Source organism: Miniopterus schreibersii, assembly GCF_964146895.1.
Source record: "Miniopterus schreibersii genome assembly, chromosome: 15".
Taxonomy (NCBI): Eukaryota; Metazoa; Chordata; class Mammalia; order Chiroptera; family Miniopteridae; genus Miniopterus; species Miniopterus schreibersii.
The window spans coordinates 22,017,800-22,044,038 of record NC_138115.1 but is presented as its reverse complement, the minus strand read 5'-3'; the positions used below and the strand labels follow the sequence as shown (position 1 = coordinate 22,044,038).

General features: G+C 47.6%; 1 protein-coding gene across 1 annotated transcript in view; it reads right to left on the bottom strand.

The window, feature by feature from the left end:
• HRH1 (histamine receptor H1) overlaps nucleotides 1-23,604 on the bottom strand; it is a 61,124-nt gene extending 37,520 nt beyond the window's left edge. Inside the window, exon 1 of the mRNA XM_081159384.1 lies at nucleotides 23,383-23,604. The gene's annotated coding sequence lies outside the window, so the exon portion shown is untranslated. The remainder of the gene's footprint in view (nucleotides 1-23,382) is intronic.
• Nucleotides 23,605-26,239: the final 2,635 nt, after the last annotated feature.

Sequence of the window (26,239 nt, the reverse complement as noted above, 5' to 3'; positions counted from 1 at the left end):
AAGGGAGACAGAAAGGAACAATCCCTCCATGGCCTGGATCTAAATGCAACCCAACCACCTCTCCTCCGCTGCTGAAAGCTCTAGTTTGGGGGTGGACAGACCCAGATAACAGAATGCAGAGGCTGAGATGACTGGGGGATGCAGATGTGTTTGAAAGAAACCTCGTGGTGGGAACTCTTTTGAATAAACCTCTTCAAAGCGGGGCTGGATTGTGGCAGGAACACGCTGCCTCCTGTCTCTGTGCCGCTGAGAAGCTGCTGTGCTTAAAGAGAAGCCACAAACAGCCGATAAATCCCAAGTGATTGTCACTTGCTCCACTTAGTCACCCAGCTGGAAGGGTCTGCTCTGAGAGCAACTTAGCAAACCATGGGCATTGACTCAACCAAGTCAGTCATTCATTCTGCACTTACGCATGCCTGTGATGCACCTGGCTGGCACTGTGTTGGACGCTGGGGCTGGGGGGATCATAAATGAATCAGACAAAGTCTCTGTCCTCAAGAAGCTCATCATCCAGCAGGGGACACAGATACAGGAATCACAACCCAGGGTGATAAATGTCATGGTAAGAGTTATAAATAGGAGCTTAGAGCCCAGAGGAGGGAATACTCCCTTGTCCTGGAGAAGCTGGGGATAACTCATAAATAAGGTGATATTTGAGCTGGGCTTTTTTGAGATGAGAACTTCACCAGAAAAGAATGAGGGAAGTGCCATTTCAAAATTACTTGGCTGATGAGCAGTAGGACTGGGGTTGTACTTGGATAACACTGTCTATCTTGAGACTCCCATTCCATTAAGACCCCAAATGACAACCTTAATTTTAAAAACTATGGTACAAATCATCTTCTTTGGAGTCAGTCCTGTTTGAATCCTCCTTCACCACTCATTAACAGTATAACCTGGGCCCAACTGAAAGTAAACACTTGATATTCATTCATTTCTTCCCCACCTTTCCTACTTGGCTACAGGCTTACTAGCCTGGCCAGTCCTTGAGTCAACCTGAGACACTGGGCACCTTCAGGCTCACCAGTAGTTGGCACCTGGAACTGTAGCCAGAGGCCTGGAATTCATTGTGTGTGTTGGAGGGGTGAGAACTGTGGGTGCCCATGTGCTTCTCAAAACCTCAGACCCCACTCCACCCCACTATATAGCCTAAAAGAATGGTTTTCAATGGGGATAGTAGTGGTGGTGGTGAGGTACTACCTTCTTTGGGGCATCTGGAAGTGGACAGAGCATCTGGAAATGGATGGGACATTTTGAGTTATCACAATGATTTGGAGGACACAACTAGCACTTAGTGGGCAGTGGGCAGTGAAGTCCTCAGAACGAGCACTGTCCTTTGTCCTGCCCACCTTTCAAATGCTCCCTGAACTGTATGTAGGTGGGAAATCCTGTTTATAATTATCTAAATCCAGATTCCTAATTATACTTACACGTAAACACAAAAACTCAACACACAGTTTTAATCTGCTCTGAATTGTCTAAGATTGTTCTGATAGTGTACATTGAAGGAAGGTGATACAGGCATACCTCAGAGATATTGTCAGTTTGATCCCAGACCATCTAAATAAAGAGAGTCATAACATTTTTGCTGGTGGATGGTCTTGCTTTCAATTTGTAAATAATGCAATATCTGTGATGTGCAATAAAGTGGAACACAGTAAAATGAGGTATGCCTATATCTTGTTTTGGTTGGAGCTTTACCACGGTGAATCACTTAGCTGGGTTTGACTTGCCAATTTGACACACCTATATCCATCTGCATTGCAGTTGTGCTTTTGCCTGATGTGGCTGCAGGCATCTGCCTGCTTCAGAAAATCTGTGAGTGTGGGCATGCCCAAGCAGTTATGCAGTGAAACATGTATTAATATTTTATTATAAATGGTTTTCCTTTTCTTTCTCCTTTGCCATATGATTAATGTATTATTATGATTAATACTATTTTTAGTACCTGTAGGTACATTATATGATCTATGTATGAACTGCATTTCAGGGTGGTAAAGAGGGTCACCAACTATTTGTTTTAAAAGGGAGAATTGGGGTCTGAAGGATTCAGACCTGCTGGCCTAGTCCTTACAACTGGGATCTATCTAATTTCCCTTGGGATGACAAATAGTGTAGCTTAAGTATGGGAGCCAGGCTTTGGGATCCAGAAAGGTTTAAATTTGAACCCCAGCTCTGTTGCTTACTAGTTATATAACCTGGGGGAATTTGTAGCTTCTTACTGATCCTTAGCTTCCTCATCCGCAAAATGGAGCTAAAATACTCACCTTAAAGGGTTGTAGTGAGCGTTATATGAGGTTGACTATAAAAGGCACAAGTTAAGTGCTTGGTAATAATAGAAGCTGCTGTTATCATTATTATTATTAATTATCCAAAGAATTCTTCCCAGCTGGGACCCTGAGATGGGACGAAGTATTAGCATCCCAACTCCAAAACCCTCCTCCAGTTTGGCTCAGCATCCTGGATCTCCAGGCACCGATGGGGAGAGGGGTCCTGATCCACATGAACCATGAAACTTAGACTCTCCCATTGGGACCCTGTTGGATCCAGGCCTCACTCTCTACTAGATGTTGTCCTGGGACATCCAGTGCCCAACAGCTCTTCCAGTCTCCTCCTGGCTTTGAGCTCCTTCCCCACTTTCCCCACCACTTCTGGGGTCCTGGCATGCTTGGGCTGAGGCCCTAAGCTATAGCGAAGAGCCAAGAGCCACCTCTTGGGTTCCAGCTCTGGCCTCTGAGCTGTCCAGAATTAACCGGGCCCCTCTGCCCTAGGCTCACCTCCAATCATCAGAGCACTGGGGACAGCTGCCTCCTTCCAAGGCAAATCATCCACAAGGCCCTCAGTTAGCTCTCAATAAGCCACCAATTTTACAGTTCATGGCATATGAAATCTGGAGTGGGCACTGAGAGCTGGCTTTTGTTACTGTCATTCCTTTGTGGTTCTCTCTGCCCTTTTGCAGCTGAAATCGCGGTTTTCATCTCCTACTTCCTTGGCTTCTGCACTCAGAGACCCCAGAAAGGTCTTGGATCATGTATTTGGCAATCAGAGAAAACTGACTCTTCTCCCCAAGGCAATGGAAAGCAGCAGAGTTGTCCGAGCTGCCATGGCCACTCCCAGCCTGAGAAACCCAGAGCTATGTTTTCCACTCCTCTTCTCTCTGGCTGAGTCATTAGGAATCCCTCGAACATGATGAATAAAACCTGGTGTTGATCAAGTGCTGTCTTAGAGCACTGAGATGACACACAGAGGATGCCTTTCCTTAAGAAGTTCACAGTCTGGCTGGCAGGAGACAGTCATGTGACAGGTAACTATGGCTCAATGTGGGGTTCAGTGTACGTGTGGAGTGTCAGGTTTAGACTAGGGAACACGGGCCTTCTCATGTTGCAATGGCCAACTCATTCTGCCTGGCAAGCTGGGAAGTCTGAGAAAAGTGAACACTGGAATCCGGTATCGAAGGATGAGCAGGAGCTTCCCAAGGCTTGGGCTGGCTTCTCAAGCCTCAACCCCTGCTTCTAGTGCTACAATTCTGGTGCGTGACCATCTTGGGGAAGAAGGAATAGAGGAGAAAGAGAATAAAACCTAACTTTTTATACCCAGAAGGGCCCATGTTTGACCTGGATCCAGGCTCAGAGACATTGGCTTCCCCAGACTATTCCCAAAATACAAAAATCAGTATTTCCCAGCATCCCACACAGCATGAATTCCTTAGTAAAGTCCTGTATGTTATATGAGAAAGGAGACTCCAAGATCACGTAAGTTTCAGAAACACTGCGTTAATAAAGTCAAGCAGGCTTTACTGCAAGACTTCTTAGAGCCTTTATAGGTAAAATACTAAGATTATATATATATCTATATTATATATATATATATATAATATAATATAATATATATTATATATTACATTATATTATATTATATATATTATATAATATATAATATATAATAAATTTTATTATATATATAATAAATTTTTAGAGCTAATAATTTAATAACATTAAAAAATAATAATTTAACAGCTACCCTTTATTTAGTGTCTCCTTATTGCAAGACATGTGCTATGCATTATCTCATGGATCCTGATGACTTTAAGTCATCAGTGCAGCCATTACTCCCACTTTGCAGACAAGGAGACGGAATGAACCCAAGAAGTGCAGTTTATTGTACAAGATCACACAGAAAATAATGAAGCTGAGATTCAAAGCTAGGTTGTGTCTCACCCAAAGTCTCTACATTTTACTGGGTATTGTAAATATGATACACAGCATTTCTAAATCTACTCAACCATGGAACTTTCTTTCATCTAGAATTCCATAGAGCGACTCTGGGAAATACTAACTACTCTAGTTTGTTTCTCATGGATTAACCAAAAGCAGCAAAAGGACTTCTGGGCCACAGTGTCTCTTCCTTCCCCTTCTTAGCTGGGCCCGGAGGTCCTGAGTTCTGTGTTCACCCCAGGGGCTGGTGTGAGAATTAGGAGGGATTTCCAGGAGAGGCCAAGACTCCAGCTGACATCTCCTAAACTGCCCAGATCTAAATAGATAATCTCATTGGTTACATATGACCCACAGAGGGTCCCATATTTTATTCTCAGCCAGTTCTAAGTTGTTGCTTCAAATTTAGCTGCTGCTTGAGTCTCCAGCAGACTAGACAGGTTATGAACACCAAGTCCTTAAGCCACTGCCCGATTAGCAGGAGGAAGTATGGGTCCTCTGAGGGCTGACGCAGTGTGACCAAAACAAGGCCAGACCCAGGCCTTACCTTTCTCACTTGGGCCCCGACGTCAGTCTCTGTGCTGATGTCCCCAGACCCTCCTGCCACTTCCTCATTGCCAGCAGAGTGGTCTTTCAACAAGCAACATTCAACTTGCCACTCCCCTCCTTAGAATTCTTCAATGGCTCCCAAATGGGCCTGGCAGAAGTCCAATTCGCTTGGCCTAATTTCCACGGCTCTTGGAAGTGGGAGAAACTCTGCGGTCAAGAGAATATGCAGATGATAAACGGAGGCTGTTAAACAAGTGACACACACAAGGTCTGGCTGTTCTGTCCTTGAAGAAAAACCATCACAAAGAAGGAATCATGTAGCACCTGCCAAATCTCTTGCCCAAATATCTTTCATTTGAAGACTTTTTATAACAAAGAACAGAGAAGATATCCCACATGATCCTGCTTCAGATAAGGCAAGAAGTCCCAGGGAGGTAATAAGGGACTTAGACATCTCCCCTTTTAGAGCTATCCCAGAGTTGGGGCAATTACCACCCAGTCCTCCTCTAAGACTAATGACGTATGCCTACTCAGGGGTCCTAGACTGCTTAAATAGCAAAAAGTCCCCCTTTGCCAGAGCTGGAAGCAGAGTGGGTGATGTCTGAATACTTTTTGGCACTGGATACACCTCGATCTGTATTGTGCACATGTCTCTTTATTAAAATGCAGATTCTGATTTTGCAGGTTTGGGGTGGGGCCTGAGATTCTGCATTTCCATCAAGCTCCCAAGTGACATCGGTGCTCCTGGTCCTAGAACAACCCCACGAAGAGTGAAGTTCCAGGCAATAGATGGGCAGTTTAAACCTTTCCATGCCTCTTGGTCTCCTGGTAACCCTGAAACTTTCACTCAGTGTGATGAAAAGATGCCAGGTTAGACCAAGACAGGGAGACTGCTTGTCTTAGTTGTGTCCATCTCCCACCACCCCCTGACCTTAAGCTTTACTTTATGCTCTGGCAAATCCTAGCTCCTTACAGTTTCCTCACATACCACACTATTTTGGCTGGTATTTTGCTCTGTCTGGAAAGCCCATCTCACCTTGTTTTGCTGAATTAAGTCCCACTCACCTTTCAAACCTCAGCTGTCACACTCTCAGGCTGAGATAACTGTCCCCTCCCGAACCCTAAAGCCAGCTTTTGCACACACTTAACCCTGTGAACATCTAGACCATAACACATATCTTATTGTATGGACACTGCCTGGATCCAGGTCTGCCTTATCTGCCAAGTTCAAAACCTTGTCTGCCTGTGTCTGCCCAGTGCTTACATAGTAGATGCATGATTAATGTTTGACAAACTGATATGCAGCTGGCAACATCTCCTCCAAAGAAAGAGTTTAGCAGATTCTTTCCATCTCAAGAGAAATAAACAAAGTGTGTGTGTGTGTGTGTGTGTGTGTGTGTGTGTGCGTGTGTGTTGTGTTTCTGCTTCCTTTTTTGTTCCTGAACTTTAAGAAAGGCGGGAAGTGATCATAGTAATGCAGTTTGCAGGTGCTTTACCTGGGTTAACTCATTGAATCCTGTGAAGCCAGTCTGCACTGAACAGATAAGAAAACTGGGACTCACAGGGGCCACGAACCAGTCACACAGTGTATAAGTGGCAGAGCAAGTGGGGATTCTAACACAGCTCTGCATGAGTCCAAACCAAAAGCTGCAAAGCTTGAAGCCTACATTCTAAATAGTGGAGGGGAGCCTAGCAGTGTTGACACGCTGGAGGAATGGAAGGCAGTAGGAGTTGTAGGATGGAGTCCCGGGGGCTGGAGTGTACAGAAGGGGGAGGGACCCTTTTGTAGGAATGAGGTGTCAAAAGGAATCCAATTACTGAAGAACACCTGGATAGGGGACCAGGTCCCCAAATGGAGCTGTTCTTGTCTGCAAGATAGCGAGCAACTCATTTTGACATTGATTCTGAGAAACAGCCAGAAGGGTCATCCCCTTTGACTAGTCAGAGGTGGGGAGGGAAGGTTGTTTCAAAGGGAAAGGCAATGTATTGTCTCTTGAAGAGTACAGAAAGAATGACGGGTAGACAAGGGATTCCAAAATGAGTCACATCCTGGCTCCAGCCCCCTCAAGCTTTGGGGGCCCCACAAATAGTGCTCTGTATCCTGCATTCCCGCAGGAACAAAGCATCTACTTGAGCTCAGCCAGCCTTTGTCTCCTCCACCACCACCAGGCTTCCCATCCCCACTTTGTTCCTCTAAGCCATCACTGCTATAATGAGCTGGTTGAGGTGGGCCCCAGGGTGAGTAAGGGAATGAAATCCCCTCCCCACACGTCCTCTGGGTCTCTCCTATTGCCCCATCTCTTGGTTTCCATGACAGCATCTGGCAATGAGGCATCTACTTCAAAATGCTGGCAGAGATGCCAGGCAGGAGCCACACAGACACAGGCCTGGGGTAAGGAAAGGGAGCCCTCTCACCTGCTGAGTGCCTGCTCTGTGTGGGTCTTGTCCAATATTTCACATTCATAATCTCCCTTCCTCATCATGCCACCAGGTGAAGAACCCACTTTACAGATTAGAAGACTGAGGAACAGAGAGGGGAAGGGACATGCCCCGGGTCATACAGTCAGTACCTGGCAGAGCCAGGATTCACACTTGTTTTCCACGGGTTAAAGACTAGGTCTTTAACCACTACACCACCTTGCCTCTTGGCCAGGGTTCAACTTCTCAGACCCAAGTTTTGCCACTTGCCATGGCTCTTGGGTGAATCCCTTTACCTCTCTGACACTCTGCAGAATGGATTAGGTGTGTCCCATTGCTCTGAGGGTTGTGAGTATTACAATAAGCTTGGAAAAGCCCCAGGCTCCTGGTTGGAGTATAGTAAAGGGGTCTGCTCTTCTGTTTCCTTCTGGTAAGACCCCAGTGCCAGGGTTCCTGGATGAAGCAGAGCCAGGGCTGCCCAAGCCCCTGGGGAAGTCTGACCCAGAGCTGTTCTTCTCATGTTGCCCACACCCCCAGTGTTCCTCAAAATAATAGCTCTCACTTGCTGGGCATCCACTTTGCTCCAGGAGCTCCGCTACGGCCCTGCATGCTCACAATGACAGTTATTATCCTCATTATAGATCAGGGAACCCACCAGTAGCACCCAGGGTAAGAATCTCAGAAGAAGAGAGGAGGGAGAGCTTGTATCTACCTGCGAGACTGGGGGAAAGTGCATCAGAGAGACATCCATGAAGCTCAGTTCTACCTTCAAAATAGATCTGAAAGCTGATCACTTTATCTTTTAAAATTAAAAAAATTTTAATCCTCACCTGAGGATATGTTTGTGGATTTGAGAGAGAGAGGAGAGGAGAGAGAGAGGTGAGAAAGAAACATGAATCCGTTGCCTCCCGCATGCGCCCAGACCGGGGATCAAACCTGCAACCTAGGAGCCACCCGGCCAGGGCTGAAAGTTGATCACTTTTCATCCCCTCCACGTCATACCTGGAGGCCACCACCCTGGTCTAGGCCACCACCACCCTCTACTTGAATGACAGCATTGGCCCTTTATGATATCGCTCTGCCACTACTCTCCCCTTCCTTTGGTGTATCACCCACACAGCAGCCAGGGCCATGCTTTTCATCACAGGTTGGACTGTGTCATTGGAAGCTTGAAACCCTCCATGGCTCCAATGTGTTCTGAACAAAAGCCAGGTCCCCACAATGGCCAACAAAGCTCTATACTGCTAGCCCCATGATTTCTCTGACTCCATCCCTAAACTGTGCGCCCGCCACTCAGGCTTCGTCTCTCTTTCTAGAATATTCCAAACCGCCTCCAGCCCAGGGTCTTACTATTCCCTCTGTCCAGAATGCTTTTCCCTCAGATACAAGCATGTTTCATTCCTCATTGGCTCCAGTGCTGCCCCTCCCACTCTGTGTAAAAAGACCCTTCCATTCTCCTACCTGGCTTATCACTTACTGTTCTCCAACACTCCATTTTAATTTCATTTATTGATTTATTTCTTGCCTCACCTTCCACTAGAGCATAAACTCTAGGAAGGCAAGACCTTCCATTTTGTTCACCCTGTATCTCTGCACCGAGGTCAGTCCTTGACAGTCATTCACGGGTTATCTATGGGGTAGCCTGGGGCAAAATTTCTGGACACCGGGATACTGGATAACTGAAATAAGAAGGATCCCTCTTGGTAGGTTGAATAGAGAAGCAGTAGTTGGTAGGGATTAGGACAGAAATAAAAAAACATGCAGCTACAGAAGTCAGGAGGCCACGGATATCACGGGACAACAGATGTCATGGGCCAGCAGAAGCCACAAGACAGCAGATGTCATGAGCAACCAGAGTTCATGGCACAATGGATGTCATGGGTCAGCAGAAACCAGGGGACAACAGATGTTATGAGCAACCAGAAGCCATGGAACAACAGATGTTATAGACAGCAGAAACCAGGAGGTAGAATATAGGCTCCACCTGGGCAAGTGTCTGCTTTGTTCTAAAGAATATCCCAAGTGCCTAGAGGAGACCTGGCACACAGTAGGTGCTCAATAAGTGTTTATTAAATGACTGAAAGGTAGAGCACAGAATAGGAAGAGTTAGTTGGTATGAGCAGGAACAGCTAAAACAGAGGAATAAGGAGCTGAGGGCCCTCGTCCCAGGAGTAGAGAGGGAAGCAGAGGTCACTGCTGCAGGGGGGACAGGCTAATGTGTCTCCAGTGGATTTAAATGATTATTCAGTTCTCCATGAGGCCTGCAGTATGGTGGAGACACTGTTTTCTGTCTTTCTTACATTCCTATATATCCAGACAACAAACTCCATTAACCGAGGCTAAAGTAGACATATCTCTAGTCCCTGCAATCCCAAACAACATGCTAACGAGGAAGCCTTCCTGGAAGAGGCACCACAGAAGGGAGACCTTGGAACGGGCATCCCCAGGACCCTCTCCTTTGTTTTTTTAAACAGCTATATTGAGATGCAACTTACATACCATAAGATTCACTCATTTTCTTATGTATATTCTAATACACACACACACACACACACACACACACACACCCCAGAGTAGAACTTTCTTGTTTTAAGAGTACAAATCAATGAGCACTTAGGGGCTGAGTGGGCAGAGGAGCAGCAGGGTATGTTGGCAGCAAAGACGTGGTGCTCAGGAAGCATTAGGCATGTCTGGGGAAGGGTGAGATGTCCAGTGTGGGTGGGACAAGTGGATAGTCTGGGGGGACCGGGGGAGAAGGGAAGGGATGAAAGGCATCCAGAGCCAGCGTGCAAAGAGCCTATGGACAAAACCCTGGATGAGTCTAGATTTGACGTGATAAGCCTTGGAAAGAGAACGGTCTGCCTGAAGCTAGTGGTGGTGTCCACAGAGGTTAGGAGCTGCGGTTCAAACTCAGGGTGGGCCCAGAGCCCATGCTTTTGACCACTACACCTGGTGGCCATCTTATGCTGTCCGTATCTGACATTTCCTCTTTTCACTTAACAATACATTTTTCATGGACATCTTTCCAGGTGGTGCAACTCAGGTTTCATTCTAGTTAATGGCTGCAGAAGATGTCAATGGCTTTTGAGGAGGGAAATGACATGATCAGATTCATCCCTGGGAAAGAGCCTCTGGGGACAGCAGGGGGCTACCTGGGGGCAGAAAACTATGTTAGGAGTTCTAGGGAAGGAGAACAGGTTTATGCTCAAGGTGGGATAGGGAGGGCGCAGAAGGCGGCTGGGCAGTAGGAACATGACCGACAGTGGGGTGTAGCAGCTGCCACCTCTAACGGAAGAAGGAAATGGGGGACGGGGTGTCTCCAGATCCCCTTTCTTACAAGCCTTACAGACCAAGCATTCTTTTCTCTTTAGCCCCCTACCTTAGCCCTGTGTGTTTTAATTCTCTCTAAGCATGCTCCAGCTAGCACTTCCAATTGAGTGAGTGATCATCAGTTTCAGTTCCCCTGAGATGTGCAGATGTGATGCCCGTGGAATTCTTAATTTTCTGAATAATTGTTGCCTAGAAGGGTCATATCTACTCTACTCAAAGTGCAACAAAACAACCCCCCCCACACACAAAAGTTACCCAATAGCACTGCTTTAACACTGTCTTCTAGTAATGCCCCAACCAACCTCTTCACACTCTACCACCTGTCAATCCTAATGCATCTACTCCAAAAAAGTCTCAATCTGTCCATTTCTCTCCATCACCACCACCTCCTGGTCCAAGAAACCATCCTGTCTCATCTGGACAGCTGGAATAGTCTCCTTACGGGTCTCCCCAGTTTCACTCTAGCATAAGTTGGTCAATATCTCTAGCCTCTGTTTCCTCATCTATAAAAAGGGCATAGTAATTACTTATTTCACAGGGCTGTAGAGAAGACCAGGCAACATAATGAATGGAAAGCCCAGGCCAGGAGTGCTTTCTCAATAGGTGAAAATTCCTCTCCTCTTCAGCCGGATGGGAGGGGTCAGAAAGATACAGATAACAAGCAGGCATTAGAGGCCTCTGGATCTCCCCGACTCTCTTGAGCTCACACCCCACAGGGCTTTTTGCCTTATTTTCTTCCTCATGTTTCCTTCCACGTAATGGGAGTTTTACTACCTTCATACCCCGGCTTCTCTCCCTCTCCTCATTTGTTCCTCCCGTAGGTCTGTGCATGGTGCCACATATTTATAAGTGAGTTTGAGAGATGCAATAGGTAAGTAAACTCAGGCTTTTTTCTGCTTCTCTTAAAAGCCAGCCCGGTTGCAGGGGGCATGCATCTGGGGCTGTTCCCTCTCTACTGGGAAGGAGAAGGGGCCCCTCTGCAGGACCCCCAACACCACCTGCGCTGCGCCAGGCAGGGATATCCAACGTTCTGGCTTTCAGCATTAGTCAGCCCGCACGTTCCAACGTCGATGTAGTAACAGTAACATTTGTTCTCCAGCTGCCCTGCCTTTTGTCTTAATTCTCGGTTGGTCCAGAACTCAGACCAGGCGAAGAAGTGCTATTTATTGACCTATCTGACCCCCCAACAGGACTAAGCAGTGGGAGAAAACTCTGTCTTGTATTCCTGACTCACTAATGGAGCTACTCAGGGCCTCAGTCAAGCCCGGTATTGGATGCTGTGAGAATCAATCAATAGATGACTGACAAATATCTATTGAGCTCCAAATACAATTGTGAGAAGAGCTCATCTTTGCCCAGTGTTTCTTACTACATCCAAAATGCCTAGTAGCATTTTCAGGTGTGTGAATGCTAAAATGTGCCAGGAACATTCACCATCTTGGTGGTCTTCACCACCATGTGCATGATCCAGACATGCCCTCATCTTTAAGGATCTCACTGTGATCTTACTTCCTTCATCCAATGCATTTTTATTGCACACCTACTAGGTGTCAGGTGCTAATTGCAGGTTTAGTGGTAAACCAGGCGGATGATTTCCCTACACTTCTGGAGCTGGCAATCTGGTGGGGGCTATGAAGAAAATCAGCGAAGAGTGACTGCATTGGTGCAGGGGTAAAAATGGGGTGGGAAGCTAAGGCCTCTCCAAGGAGGGGACATCTGAGTCCTCAGTAATGAGAAGGCGTTAGTCACTGCAAGATCTTGGGGAAGAGGTGCTCAATAATGCTGTGAGCTGAGTATTCTTCTTCTTCTTCCCCTTTTACAGATGAGGAAACTGAGGCCAGGGAGGTTAAAATGCTTCCTCTGAGGTAACAAAGGTAACTATTGATGGCATTAGGATGTGAGTCCAGGTCCAGCCTCTGAAACCCTAACTATTGCCACCAAACCCACCTGCCTCTAGATTCTAGCACTTTTTTTTAATCTTTATTGTTGAGAGTATTACAGGTGTCCCATTTTCCCCCCGAATTGATCCCCTCCACCTTGCCCCCACCCCCTCCCCAGGCCTTCACCCTGTTATTGTCTGTGTGCATGGGTTATGCATATATGCATATAACTTCTTTGATTAATCTCTTCCCACCCTCCACCCCCCTTCCCTCTTCCCTCTGAAATAAGATCATCTGTCGCATGCGTCAATGTCTCTGGATCTATTTAGTTTGTCAGATTCTTTTGTTCATTAGCTTCTTCTTAAAGAAGACCCTTCAACATTTCCTGTAGTGCTTGTCTGGTGGTGATGAACTCCTTTAGCTTTTCCTTGTCTGAGAAGCTCTTTATCTGACCTTCAATTCTAAATGATAGCTCTGCTGGATAGAGTAATCTTGGCTGTAGTTCCATGTTTTTCATCACTTTGAATATTTCTTGCCACTCCCTTCTGGCCTGCAAGGTTTCTGTTGAGAAATCAGCTGACAGTCGTATGGGTGCTCCCTTGTAGGTAACTCACTGCTTTTCTTTTCCTGTTTTTAAGATTCTCTCTTTGTCTTTAACCTTTGGCATTTTAATTATGATGTGTCTTGCTGTGGGCCTCTTTGGGTTCCTCTTGTTTGGGACCCTCTGTGCTTCCTGGACTTGTATGTCTATTTCTTTCCTTAGGTAGGGGAAGTTTTCTATCATTATTTTTTCAAATTGGTTTTCAATTTCTTGCTGTCTTTCCTCTCCTTCTTGTACTGCAATAATACGAATGTTGGGCCTCTTGAAGTTGTTCCAGAGACTCCTTATGCTATCTTCATATTTCTGGATTCTTTGTTCTTTTTGCTTTTCTAGTTGGGTGTTTTTTGCTTCTTCATGTTACAAATTGTTGATTTGATTCTCAGTGTCCTCTATTCTACTGTTGATTCCTTGTAAATTATTCTTTATTTCAGTTCGTATAGCCTTCATTTCAGAGTGGTACTTTATTATGTCATCGATGGTCTCACTTGTTTTCGTAATAGTCTTATTAATATCCTTGAGCATCCTTATAACTGTTATTCTGAACTCGGTATCTAGTAGCCTGTTTGGTTCTATTTCATTTCATTCCTTTTCTGGAGATTTCTTCTCTTCTTTCCTTTGTGACATGTTTCTTTGCCTCCACATTTTGGCTGCTTCCAGGTGTTTGTTTCTATGTATTAGGTAGAGCTGCTGTGTCTCCTGGAATTTGTAGAGTGGCTTTGTGTAGTAGGTGTCCTCTAGGGTCCAGTGGCTCAGCCTCCCCAGTCACCTAAGCTGGACCTTCTAGGTGCTCCCCTGTGTGGGCTGTGTGCACTGTCCTGTTGTAGTTGAGCCTTGGCTGCTGTTGGTGTCCCTGGGAGGAACTGACCCTTAGGCCAATCGGCTGTGAGGACCAGCTGCAACTACAGCCAAAGAGCTGCTGTGCTGGAGACACCCTTATGGAGCAGGATTTACTTCAGTGGGGCTTTGGTATTCACCAAGTGCACCCCTTGAGTGTGTCACTCGTGGCTGTGGTAGGGTTGTAATCCAGTGTGGTCGAGCCTCACCACCAGGTGCACTGTCTCTGGGGCCTCCCGGGAGGTGCAAAGTCAGCCTGTGCCAGTGCCTTGCCCAGGGCCACCCAGCATGAGCTACACAGCAAACCACAGCTGGCTGCTACTTGTGCTGGGCTTGGAGGTGTCCAGGAGAGGCCAAGCCATGAACCAATGCAGGCTGCCGCTAGTGCCAGGCCTGGGGCCGCTTATCAAGCTGTATGGGGCCCGCTGCTGCTTGTTTGAGAGATTTTAGGAAAGTCCTAAGCATGAGGCCTGAGAGGCCACTTGCACAGAAAAGCCCCTGGAAATGGCCTGGATGAGCTGCAGGTGGGGAGGGGCGGGGCCTCCGGGAATCACGGGGCGGGGCCAAAGGTGTGAGTCAGGTGCTGGCGATTCAAATATGGCGCCGCCTGCCGACTTTGTGGGGGAAGGACTCCCCAAAGCAGCAGTGGCCTCTGCCAGCTCTTCTGCCTGGGAGGAAGCCGCCCCTCCACCTCTCGCCCTGATTCCAGGCAGGTTAGTTCCTCCCCGAGTGTCCCGGGTCCTTTCCGGCTGCTGCCCGGCGCTGGGCTCAGAGGGCGCATCCGAGTGAGTCCGTGCCGGGCCCTTTGAGAGGAAAGCCTGGGGCTCCCGCCGCCTCTGTACCCTCCGGGACAGTCCCCGCCGGTTTCACAGCCCGAAGTTGTGGGGACGTCTCTTCCTGGCCCTGGAGCCCTGGGCTGGGGGCCTGATGTGGGGCTGGGACCCCTCACTGCTCCGGGAAACCTCCGCCGCCGAGATTCCCTCCTGAGTTTAACCCGGGGACAGAAGGTGGGCCCGCGGCCGCGTCTCCGCGATTCAGCCCCAACCCGCCGGCGTCTCCGCCCCTCCTCTGGTCTCGGTGCTTCTTCAGCTCCCTGGTTGTGGGGCTTCTGTGCAGCCAGGTTTCAGGAGGCTCTGAGCGACGGTGGTTCTGTACTTTAGTTGTAATTTTGATGTGGTTGCGGGAGGCGGCGGGTGCAGCGGTTACCTGCACAGTCTTGTTCCTCTTTTTCGGTTCTAGCGCTTTTAAAAAGAATCTTCCTGCGGACAGCTTCAGCAATGTGGCGTGTAGCTGCCCTGAAGGAGCTTCCAGTCAAATTTGAGAGAAAACATCTTTACAAAGAAAACACTAATCACACGAGGCAGGTCAGAAATTGATATGTAAAATTACTACAATTTCAAATTCTAAAAACCCAATGGAATTTGTTTTGGAACATGACAAAATGACTCCCAATATCTTGGGAGAAAAGAAATCCATATAATATCTTTGTTTATTAATTGGTTTATTTCAGCAATTTTCAACCTTTTTCATCTCATGGCACACATAAACTAATTGCTAAAATTCTGCGGCACACCAAAAAATATGTTTTTTGCTGATCAGACAAAAAAAAAATTGGTATAATTTTTTATTTTAATCCTTACTCAAGGATATGTTTTTCATTGATTCTAGAGAGAGAAGAAGGGAGAGGGACAGAAAGAGAAACATCAACTGGTTGTCTCACACACACGCCAGGGATCGAACCCGCAACCTGGGTATGTGCTTTGACCATAAATGAACCCACAACCCTTTGGTGCACGGGACAATGCTCCAACCATTGAGAACACCGGCCAGGGCAAAAATAGGTATAATTTTGATTCATTGATTCACTTCTGTGTTGGCTGTTGTCATCTTTCTATTTGACAATCTAAGGGAAAAGAGGTCAGTGCCCCTGACTAAATAGGTATCACATGTTCTAAAAATTCTTGTGGCACACTGGTTGAAAATCACTGGTTTATTTAATAAACACTTATGAGTGGCCAGACTCTGCTGTAAATGCTTTTCAAATGTTAATTCTCTGGAACTTCATGACTCATTTAATACTCGTAACAATCCCGTCTCTTAATGCAGTCACTAATCCCACTTTAAAGTTGAAAGAATCAAGGCAAAGTCAGGTTGGATGACTTGCCTGGGACACACACTGGAGAGTGTTGGAGCCAGATCGGAATCTACGTCATCTGGCCCTGGAAACTGTGCTCATATCCGTAAACTGAATTTGTGGGTTTCATTTATATAATTGAATTTATATCTACAATTACATTTTGTCTCTCTGTCTCTTTCTGCCTTGCAAGAACTTGTTTTCAGGAGATTATGGTAGTCTGATTTAAATGCAGAATTTACGGTTTCCCTCAGATTTTCTCTGGGGAGCCCTTGGGAGGTGCTTTGAAGAGTTAGATCATCATTCTCTAAGGAGGCTGAAAATGGGATCCACCAGAGGCCCATGTTAGGCCCATCAGGCTGGATCTGTCATACAGGCAGCCAGAGGCCACAGACAGAGGGAAAAAAATGAGCCGTTGATTGTGGGCCCAGGATCAACAAAAGATCCCATCGACAGACGCTCCAAACCACATGCATAGGCTGGAGATGAAACTGTGATTCACATGGGCTCAGGCAGAGGGACAGCAGGTGGGTTTACTGAATGATGATTCTCTCCAGGAACAGAAAAAGCCAGCTAGTAAATAAATGAAATTCTCCTGAAAGAATAAACCAAGTGAAAATTGCCTAGAAAGTTGGAAAGAAAAAACTAAAAAAAAGGGGGGAAGCAGATGCCTTTGCCAGCTATGAAAACATACATTATGCAGACCATCATCAAAGCAGCATGGCACAGATCCCCACTCCTTCCCTCCACCTGTGCTGTGCCCAGTTGGCGTTTGCCCTGTTTCCTGCCACTACCCTGTCTGATGGTTGTCTGCTAGAATCAGCAGAAAGTTCAACACCAGAACAGACAGCCTGGAAAGAGACCTGCTCCTAATGACAGGGTTTCCAAATTGCATATCTCAAGGCCCAAGAAACAAAACCATGTGAACGGTCGTCCTCGGAGTTGTGCAATGCCGCAGCTCTGCCTCAGGAGATGGGGAGTAAGTTAGTGTCTGATGAAACAGGTGGCATAGGTGAGGAAAGGAAGGAAGAGTCAGTAAATAGGATGGGGACAGGTGGTTAACTATGTGAATTAAAAAAATTAAGTTAGACCTTTTTCTTATACCCAAACTCAAACAGGTTAGAGAGGGATGATTCAGTGTGAAATATGAAAGCATTAAAACATGACAACTAGAAACCTTGTTTTCCTAATCTGAATAATGGGGGTAAGAGTGACTACCTCATAGTGTTGTTATCGGGACTAAGAGAGAGGATGCAAATTAGCACAGGGCCTGGTACTTTTAAGTATAAGAGGATTGAGTGAAGATTCCACTGAGAAACTTCCCCAAATCTAGCAACCCTGAGGGGACACGGGGAATCAGCAGGAGGGGTGTAGCCCCAGGTTATAATCTGGGGATTCCAGGCAAACTGATACCAACTGGAAGAACAGTCCATGGAGTCAGATCCCTCCATCTGTGAGTACCAGAGCAATAATAATTCATGGTGAGTACACTGTCTGCAGCTGCAGCAATTTTAGAAGCAAGAGACTCAAGTAGAACTGGCAGGAATCAGACTTTCACCCTGGGCTGAGCTCCCTTCATCCATGATCCTTGGTTGGAAGAACCCTACCCAGTGCCCAAGGGTCGCTCGGCTCTCCCTGAAGCACTCAGGACAGCCGGTGTCACAGTTTCTGTCTACTCCTGCCTGAGGCAGCCTTGCTTGCCTCTCGCAGTTGGAAAGTTTCTCCTTGGACTGAGCTGAAACCTGCTGCCCTTCCCAAACACTACTTTAGCTTCCACCCACTGGGGGCCTCACTGGTGAGGTCCACCAAACACTCAACAAGAACAACACCCAGCTTGCACAATCTTTTCTGGAGAACCAAAGAAGTGGGAATTCTGCCCACTTTGTTCTGTGAGGCCAGCATAACCTTGATACCGAAGTCTGACAAGCAAGCATCAGAACGGAAAATTGCCAATGAATCTCACTCATAAACTCATGATGTTAAAATTCTAAACAGAAACATGAGCAGAAATAATCGGCAACAGAGATGCTATAGGATGATGCGAGTTGAGTTCATTCCAGAAAAACAGAAATCAATGTAGTTCACCATGTTAACAGATTGACAAAGAAAAATCATATGACCATCTGAGCAGATGCATGGAAAACATCTGTTAAAAACTCTACTTCAATTTATGACTAAAAAGAAAAGAAACACTCAGTGAATTGGAAATAGAAAGGAACTTCTTTAATGTGGTAAAGATTACCTACCAAAACCCTGGACTAAACATTATACCTGGTTATCAAATGTACACAGCTCCCTAAGAGCTGCAAAAGGCGAGATGACCACTATTGCCTCTTTAATTCATTCTTGTACTAAGGTATTATCCAGGGAAGTAACGCAAGGGGAGGGGGGGAGAAAAAATAGGAACAAAAGGAATCAAAAGAAAGAAACAAAACTGGTATTTTTACCTCCTATAATTGTATACATAGTGTATCCAAAAGAATCTATAAATACCTGTTTTGAATTAGTAAGAGAGTTTAGCATGATTTCTGGATACAAAATCACTATGCAAAATGGAGACATATTTTTCCAAAAAGTAACCAATAGAGCATTAAGTTAAAAAAATTTATTTAAAATAGCATGTAAAATATCAAATAACTAGCAATATATCTAAAAAAAGATGTGCTCCTGGCCAGCATGGTTCAGTGGTTGAGCATCTATCTATGTACCAGGAGGTCATGGTTCGATTCGATTTCTAGTCAGGGCACATGCCCAGGTTGCGGGGCTCAATCCCCCGTGGGGGCCGTGCAGGAGGCAGCCAATTAAGGACTCTCTTGTCATTGATGTTTCTATCTCTCCCTCCTTTACCCCTCCTCTCTCTGAAATAAAAACATATTATAAATAGATAGATATAGATAGATGATAGATAGGTAACAGATGTGCAAGACCACCAACAGAAAATTAGGAAACTGTACCATGAGAAGTTAAAGATATTCTAAATAATAGAGATACCATGTTCATGGAAGACTAAACACTATACCTTACACCCTCTGTGGAGCAATAGAGAGCTCAGCAATAACAGCTAGCAGATTACAGCAGTCTGGGCTTATTTCCCACCCCCTGTTTCTTCTAAAATGTGGGACTCTGGGCATTCCATCACCACCACCCCGAAAGTCAGTTTCCTGACCTGTAAAACAGGAATATCCATTCTGTCTAGTTGTTAGGAGTCAATGGATATGAAAGCCCTTTGTAGAGTGCTGTATAAATGCAAGGATTCTTGTAACTAGCATTATTGCCCCTTGTTGGTTTGAGGGTAGGGGAAAAGTTTTCTCTCCCAGATTAAACCAGCTATGTCCTTGTTTCTGCTCATCAGTTTGTCACCAAGGGCAGGGCTGAGTGCTTATTCTGTGCATAACATTTCCTCATTCAGTCCTCATGACAACCTACAAGGCAGGTGCTATGCTAGCCCCATTTTGCATAGGACAAAGCTGAGGCCCAATCAAGCAACTTGTCATTCATATAGTCATTCATTTATTGGGCATCCATGAGCCCTTTCTATGTGCTAGGAGCTGTGTATACCCTGGTGAATAAGACAGACATGGTCCCTGCTCTATTAGAGCTGCAAGTCTAGTGAAGAAGCTAGCCAAAAATCATACCTCAACCAACAAGCCGGCAGAACCAAGATTCAAACTCAGGTCTGCTGGACAGAGTCCATGCTCTTAAGCACTCCTTGGAGTTGCCTTCCTCAAGTTCCTCTGCTCCACCCTCTCTGTTGTGAATATAATGACTTCTAACATCCATTCTGCTGGCAGCACCAAGTTTCAACGGGTCTTGCCATCCAAGCTGCTGCACGAATAGTGAGCTGTCAGCTTTAACCCCGGTCCATGTGATTCTCGTGCATTATCACTGGAGAATTACAGCCGGGATAATGAATGCAGGGAAGAGGAGAGGCATCCTGGCCTCTCTTCCCACAGCATCAGTGGCATTGTTCCCAATGAGTGTGCGCCTGAGTCCTCTGCTACCATTAATGGCAGAAATGAGTCACTTATAAATAAGATACAGGAGCTTTATTATAATTACATCCCACAATTCAGAAATGCCCGGCATCACTGTGAAAGGGAGGGCAGCAGGCGACTGGGGCTTGAATGATCCTCTGCCAGGTACATTTTTCAGATAAAACGTCTTGGATCAGGAGCAATTACCGCTAATGTCCAGCCTGAATGCTAATGAGAAGTACTTACAATTGCATGTAAGTCATTGCCATTTATACCATCTGCTTTTTCCCTTCTTTTCTCTGCTTTTCCATGCTGAGAAACAGACACTGGAAAATATGATTAATGGCCATTTTGCTAATGAGGAAACTGACGTTCACTCAGCTCAAAGGGCCAAGGTTGGGGTTCTAACCCTGAACCTTTTTTACTCCACCATTCTGTCTTTAAGGGGAAAAATTTCAGAATTCTGGATGTGTTCACTTTACTAGGAAGGTACACAAAACATCCTTAGTCAGTAGGACAATCTGAAAGGCAGCTAGGGTGGTGAGTTCTGTTGAAACCTTTGCCTTGGTGAGGACATGGCACCTGTAGCTAGACTTTATGAAATGAACTTCAAACCTACCATCTGACATCCCACAACCACATTTGTCCCTTAGGGACCTGAGAAATGACCACAAAGAGAGAACTTGGGCTGAAAGACAGGAAGAGCCTTTTCCCTACCCACACAAGCCAGAAAACTGCCTCAAATCCATACTGCTCAGAACCAAGCCAGAGGATAAAGTTTAAGCTACAGCATGAAGGAGTGAGGTTGCCATAATAGTCATAACTGTGCTAATGCCCAGAATTTGCTGAGTACCTAGTAGAGCGCCGGAAATTTAAATAAGTCTGCATTGAGACTTTGGGTTTTAGGCTATTTAAAGCTTGAGACGGCATTAAGACTTCTGGGACACACATTTATATCTAACACGAGACATATTCCCACTTTACAGACAAGAAGGAAAGAGGCTTGCAGAGATGAGGCAGCTTGCAGGTGGCAGAGCCAGGATAAAAGCTAGCCTGTTTGACCTTGATAGTAACACTAATGAAAACTAATATTTAAATGGCACTTTTTTATGTTCATGAACACAATTCTCTTACCAACCCAGTGAGGAAGGTGCTATGAACACTCCTATTCTAAAAATGGTGAACTGAGGAACAGAAAGGTATAGCAATTTGCCCAATGCCACGGAGCTCCTCAGTGAGAGCACTGGAATTTGAGCCAGCTCCAGAATCCACACTTTTTATCTCTTTGGTATGCCTCCTCTTTGTTACAGAAAGCCAGACCATGTCCCATCAGCCACTCTTTGATTGTAAAAATGAAAGTACAAACACGGAATTCTGAGAGCGTCCAAGGAGAGTAAGTTCTTCCTACCTCGGACACTCTGCTGAGGGCCAAGAGGTACCACTCCCAGCCCCGGATTACTCAAACTCCTCTGGGCTACAGGGTCATTGTCAGGCAGCTCCAGCCTCCACCCAACTCTGAAATCATGGTCAGTGCTGGGCCATCTCCCACCTTGGAAGGATTCTGTCACACTTGAAAATGGTACAGCTTCCCTTCACCAAATGGTACAGACTCTTTCTCCACCAAGAAAATATATCAAGACAGCTGGCAGTGTTAGGCAGCCTTCTGCTTGCTTGTGACAGTCTAGCAAGACCTGAAGATGTCAGGGTATTTACATGGGGTTATTAGGGATTCCTGTGAGTGGTCACCCACTCAGCAGTAGGCCTCTTGCAGGACACCTATCAGAGAGAAAGGAGAGCTGGTGCAGGGGCATTAGGGACCATGTTGCCTGGCATGTCTCTGGTCATCACCTTTGGTGCTGACAGCCACAAGCAGGAGGGATCTGAGGTCCCATCTGCAGCCCGAGTTTCACTGATAATCTGGAAGGAGTAAGGTAAGACCCATGTTCAAATCCTAACTCTGATATGGACCATGCAAGTTACTTCTCTGAGCCTCACAGACTCTCTCTTCAATGAGGCTAGGAATAATAGTGCCCACCTTGCAAGGCTGCGGTGAAAACTCATAGGGATTTAATGATACTCTGATCATTCTACCCACTCTCCCTCTCCCAGGCTCTTCTGATTCCTGGATGCCTTCAAGATAAAAACCAAGATTGGGGCATTCAAGCCTCTCCCTATCGGACCCTCAGCTCCCCACTCCTTCATGCTCTGGAGATGCATTCCATCTGTGCTCCAGTCACAGGGGCCTACCCTTCATCACGGAGAGTTTCCCAAGCACATTCCCGCCAGGGGATATTGCTCACACAGCCCCACTCCCTGCGTTGTCTCCTTTCGCCGGCTCCAGGTCTGAAGTGGGAGCCCCCTGCCGGAGGACAGCGACCCTGCCCGCAGCACCTCTGCACCGCCAGCTCCCGGACGGAGCGGACACCTCCGATTCTCAACGATTCGGGAGGGGGCTTCTTCGTGGGGTGGGGTGGGGGGACAAAGGGGCTAATGGCCCAGAAAGGGAGAGTGGCTTCCGCGAAGAACTTCTGAGCTTCAGCTCCTGCTCCTGACCTCCTTGGATCCTTCCCGAAAAATGGGGAATTTACTACCCTCTCACCCTTGCCCTGCAGGAGCAGCAGCCCCCATGCGCTCCTACCACCAGAATCCACTCTCTGGCAGAGACAGCCTCCTGTTTTCCCAAAGGGTGCTCAGCGCGGTAAATCCGCTCCGCCGTGCTGGGCTTGCAGCCGGGCTGCAGGAGGCATGGGCGGTGGTCTTCACTCTTCCCACCCCCGAGCCCTGGGCACGCGGACCCTGGGGCTCGCCTGCGGGCGGAGTAGTAGTTCGGGTCAGGCGACTCGGACTCAAAACCCTTGCTCCCTCGTTGACTCGCTGGTGCTCCTGGGCACCACTTTCCCTCTCTGAGCCTGTTTCCTCCTCTGTAAAACGGGTATGATAATACCCGGCCACAAGCAGAAGGGACCTAAGGTCCCATCAAATGACAGGAAGAATCAAAAGAGATCACGGATGCCCAGCGCCTGGCACAGGCAACGCACTCAGCGGATGGGCTGGGACTGCCGGCAGCCTCCAACTCCGAGCCGAGCCTGGGCAGCCCTGGGAGAGCTGGAGACTCGCCCAGTGCGCTCCGGAGCCCGGCGGCAGCCGCGCGGGGCGCGCGCCCCGGCCCACCCCGGGGAAGCCACAGGTGTCTGCGCCCGGGGGCGCCGGGGCCGAAACTCAGCACCCGGGAGGGCGCCACGGCGCGAGCCGCGCTACGGGACCCTACGCGAGCCACCCACGTCCCGAGGTCGCCCAGGAGCGCCCACCCACGCCGGCCTGCTCCGGGGTTCGCCGCCAGGCTCCCCGGGGATGCCCAGGCTCAAGCCCGGCCAGCGCAAAGCCTGGCCCTGCCGCTGCGGCCCCGCTCCCGCCCCGGCGCGCGCCCGGCTCGCCTGCGGCCCCGACTCACCGGGCCGGTTCCGGGGAAAGTTTAGCCGCGCGGCGGCCTGGCTGCTCCGTGCTCGGCGGCGGCGGCGGGGACTGCAGCGGGGGGCGGAGGGAGCGGAGCGGAGAGGCGGGGTGCCGGGGAGGAGCCGCGCGGGAGGGGGCCCGCCGGAGAGGGAGGGAGCGAGGCGGAGACCCAGGCCCCGAGGGCCTGCAGCGCCTCCACCTCCCGCTCGGCGCTCCCAGGGCCGCCCCCGCGCCGGGAGGGGGCGCCAGGGGGCGCGTCGGGCTCGGACACCTTATTCCACCGCCCCCTCCGCCCCCCAGGGTCGGAGCTGCTCCCTCCTGGCCCCCCAGTGTCGGGGCTCTGCGCGGTGGGGCGGGTCCTTGGGTTTGCAGGGAGAGGTGAAAGAAAGGTGAGAACCTTGGTGAGGACTGAGGGCAGACAGACAGAAATATAGATAAGTCAAGATAAAGAAGCAGAGATAGAAAGAGAGATGAGATGATGTTGGGCAAAGTCAACTACAGACCGACTGACCAACAAACACATAGCGATGCCTCATCTCCCCTTATCCCTGCTGGAGAGGCCAAAACAGAAAAAGACGGCCAAAGCCAGGCAGACAGAGAAAGGATAAGACAGACAGACAGGCACCTACCCTCAGAGGTTTCGAGGGGAACTGGAGACCACCCCCCCAAAGGTCTAGAAAGCCACACCCCTCATATGTTCCTCCTTAGCCCCTCCAGATGAGTTCAGGTTTCAAAACATGACATGTTTCAATTAGCATCCTATGCCAGACTGAGCAGAAGGTGGGGTGGTGAGGTTGCCACCGGGAGGGTGGGATGCAGCTAGCTCTTCTGCAGGCCCTACAGCCCCTGTGCCCTCTGACTCTGGGGGACTGAGAGGTCATACCCACTGCCTTCCTTTCCCAAGCTGGGGAGAGAGGCAGTCTCTCTCTCTCCTCAGTGCCAGAAAAAACTCCATTCGAACACCTCAAACAGTTACTTAGATCTTACCTAAACACTTCAAAAGGGACACCCAAGTTCAGAGGGAGAGGAGGGTGTTTGAGAAGGAGGGAACTGGGGTGGAGGGGTGCTAGGGTGTGGGTTAGGGGTCTCCGGGGGGTGTTTTAAACTCTTCTGAGTAGAGGGCAATTCCACTCGGTGGATCACATAGAGCTAGTTCCAGGCCCAGCTTCACAGGGCCCATATCTATAAAATGAGGGTTAATAAAAACAGCTGCCATTGTGCCATGCATTCTTCTCAGTGCTACAGATGCTTCCGTGTTTAATCCTCACAACAGCCAGAACAAGTAGGAACTATTAGTATCCCTATTTTATAAAGGAGAAAACTGGGCTACAGAGAGGTTAAGTAACTTGCTCAAGATCACACAGCTAGTATATAGGGAAACTGAGAATCTACCCCATGCAGCTTGGCTACAAGGCCCAAGGTCATCATTATTGTGCTCTAACCTTCATGTCAATGGGGCTCCTAGAAAGTTCCATGAAATCATTTATGTAAGGGACTTAGCAAGTGCTCCATTAATGGTAGCTCATTGACCACTAAGCCTGTCTGCAAGGTGGGGATTAAAGGGCTGATGGTGATGCCCAGAGACAGGAAACATTGGGTTCTAGATAACTGACAGGCCATGTTACTGTTCTGGGTACCAGCTCTGACATTTATGAATGAATCAGAGTGGTAAAGGAGCCCCAATTTATTCCTCTGACCAGCTCCCTGTACCTTAACATAAGCCCACAACCAGGACTCACTCTGAGTCCATAGTAACCCCCTCCCATTCCCTGGTGGTTCTCCAGGGCTCCATATTTTACACTTTACCAGACTAATGCACCTTTTGGAACTCAGTTAACACTGGGTAGCAACTATTATACACTCTAAGGGAAATGCATTTCTGCTCTCTACAGCTGTGGGGCTGACATAACCAAGGTGGGGTGGAACCCTTGGAAATGGGTGTGCTCACTTCCAACCCCTCTTTCTTCTTTCTGCAAGTCAGCAAAGGCGTGATTATTTGGAATTCCTCTCCAAAGTTTCACTTCCTGGGCTGTTTTTAGGCCTGCTAAGCCCACAGTGATCAGCACTTTCAGAAAAGTCAGCATTTTAGAAACAGCATGTCAGATATTATTCGAAGCCCCTGGTGACCAGGGTATGTAGGTTTTGTTGTGGCATTTGGAACTTATAGAGCATGAGATAACTCAGGCCCTTCCTGGGTGTGTGGGGAGGAGAGGGGACAGCCAATTTATTAACGATATACAGGCAGCAGATGAAAAACAACAATGAGCCCTTATGTCATACTTACCATGTACCCAGCTGTGTTCTAAGAATGTTACACAATCTAATACATCTACTCCTCACAACAGTTCCATGGGGGAGATACTATTATGGTCCCATTTTTCAGATGAGGAAACTGAGGCACAAACTGATGAAGAGACTTGTTCAGAGTATACAGTTAATAAGTCATTCCAAGATCAGATAGTTAGGAAGCAGATGAACCAGGTCTGGAACCTGAATCAGTCTGACTCAACAAGCCTGTTCCTATTTCTGTGCTTTGTGGAAAAAAACTAGAAAAGGGAACCTCTTGAGCTCCTTTGTAGAAATTAGAGGTACAGATTAAAAAGAGGTAGATTAAAAATATCTGCTCTGGCCCGGCCAGGTGTGGCTCAGCGGTTGAGCATCGACCTAGGATCCAGGCAATCAGGGTTCGATTCCCGGTCAGGGCACATGCCCAGGTTGTGGGCTCGATCTATGACTCTCTCATCATTGATGTTTCTAACTCTCTCCCTCTCCTTTCCTCTCTCTGAAATCAATAAAGATATATTAAAAAATATATATTATATCTGCTCTGCCTGGCCAGGTGTGGCTCAGTGATT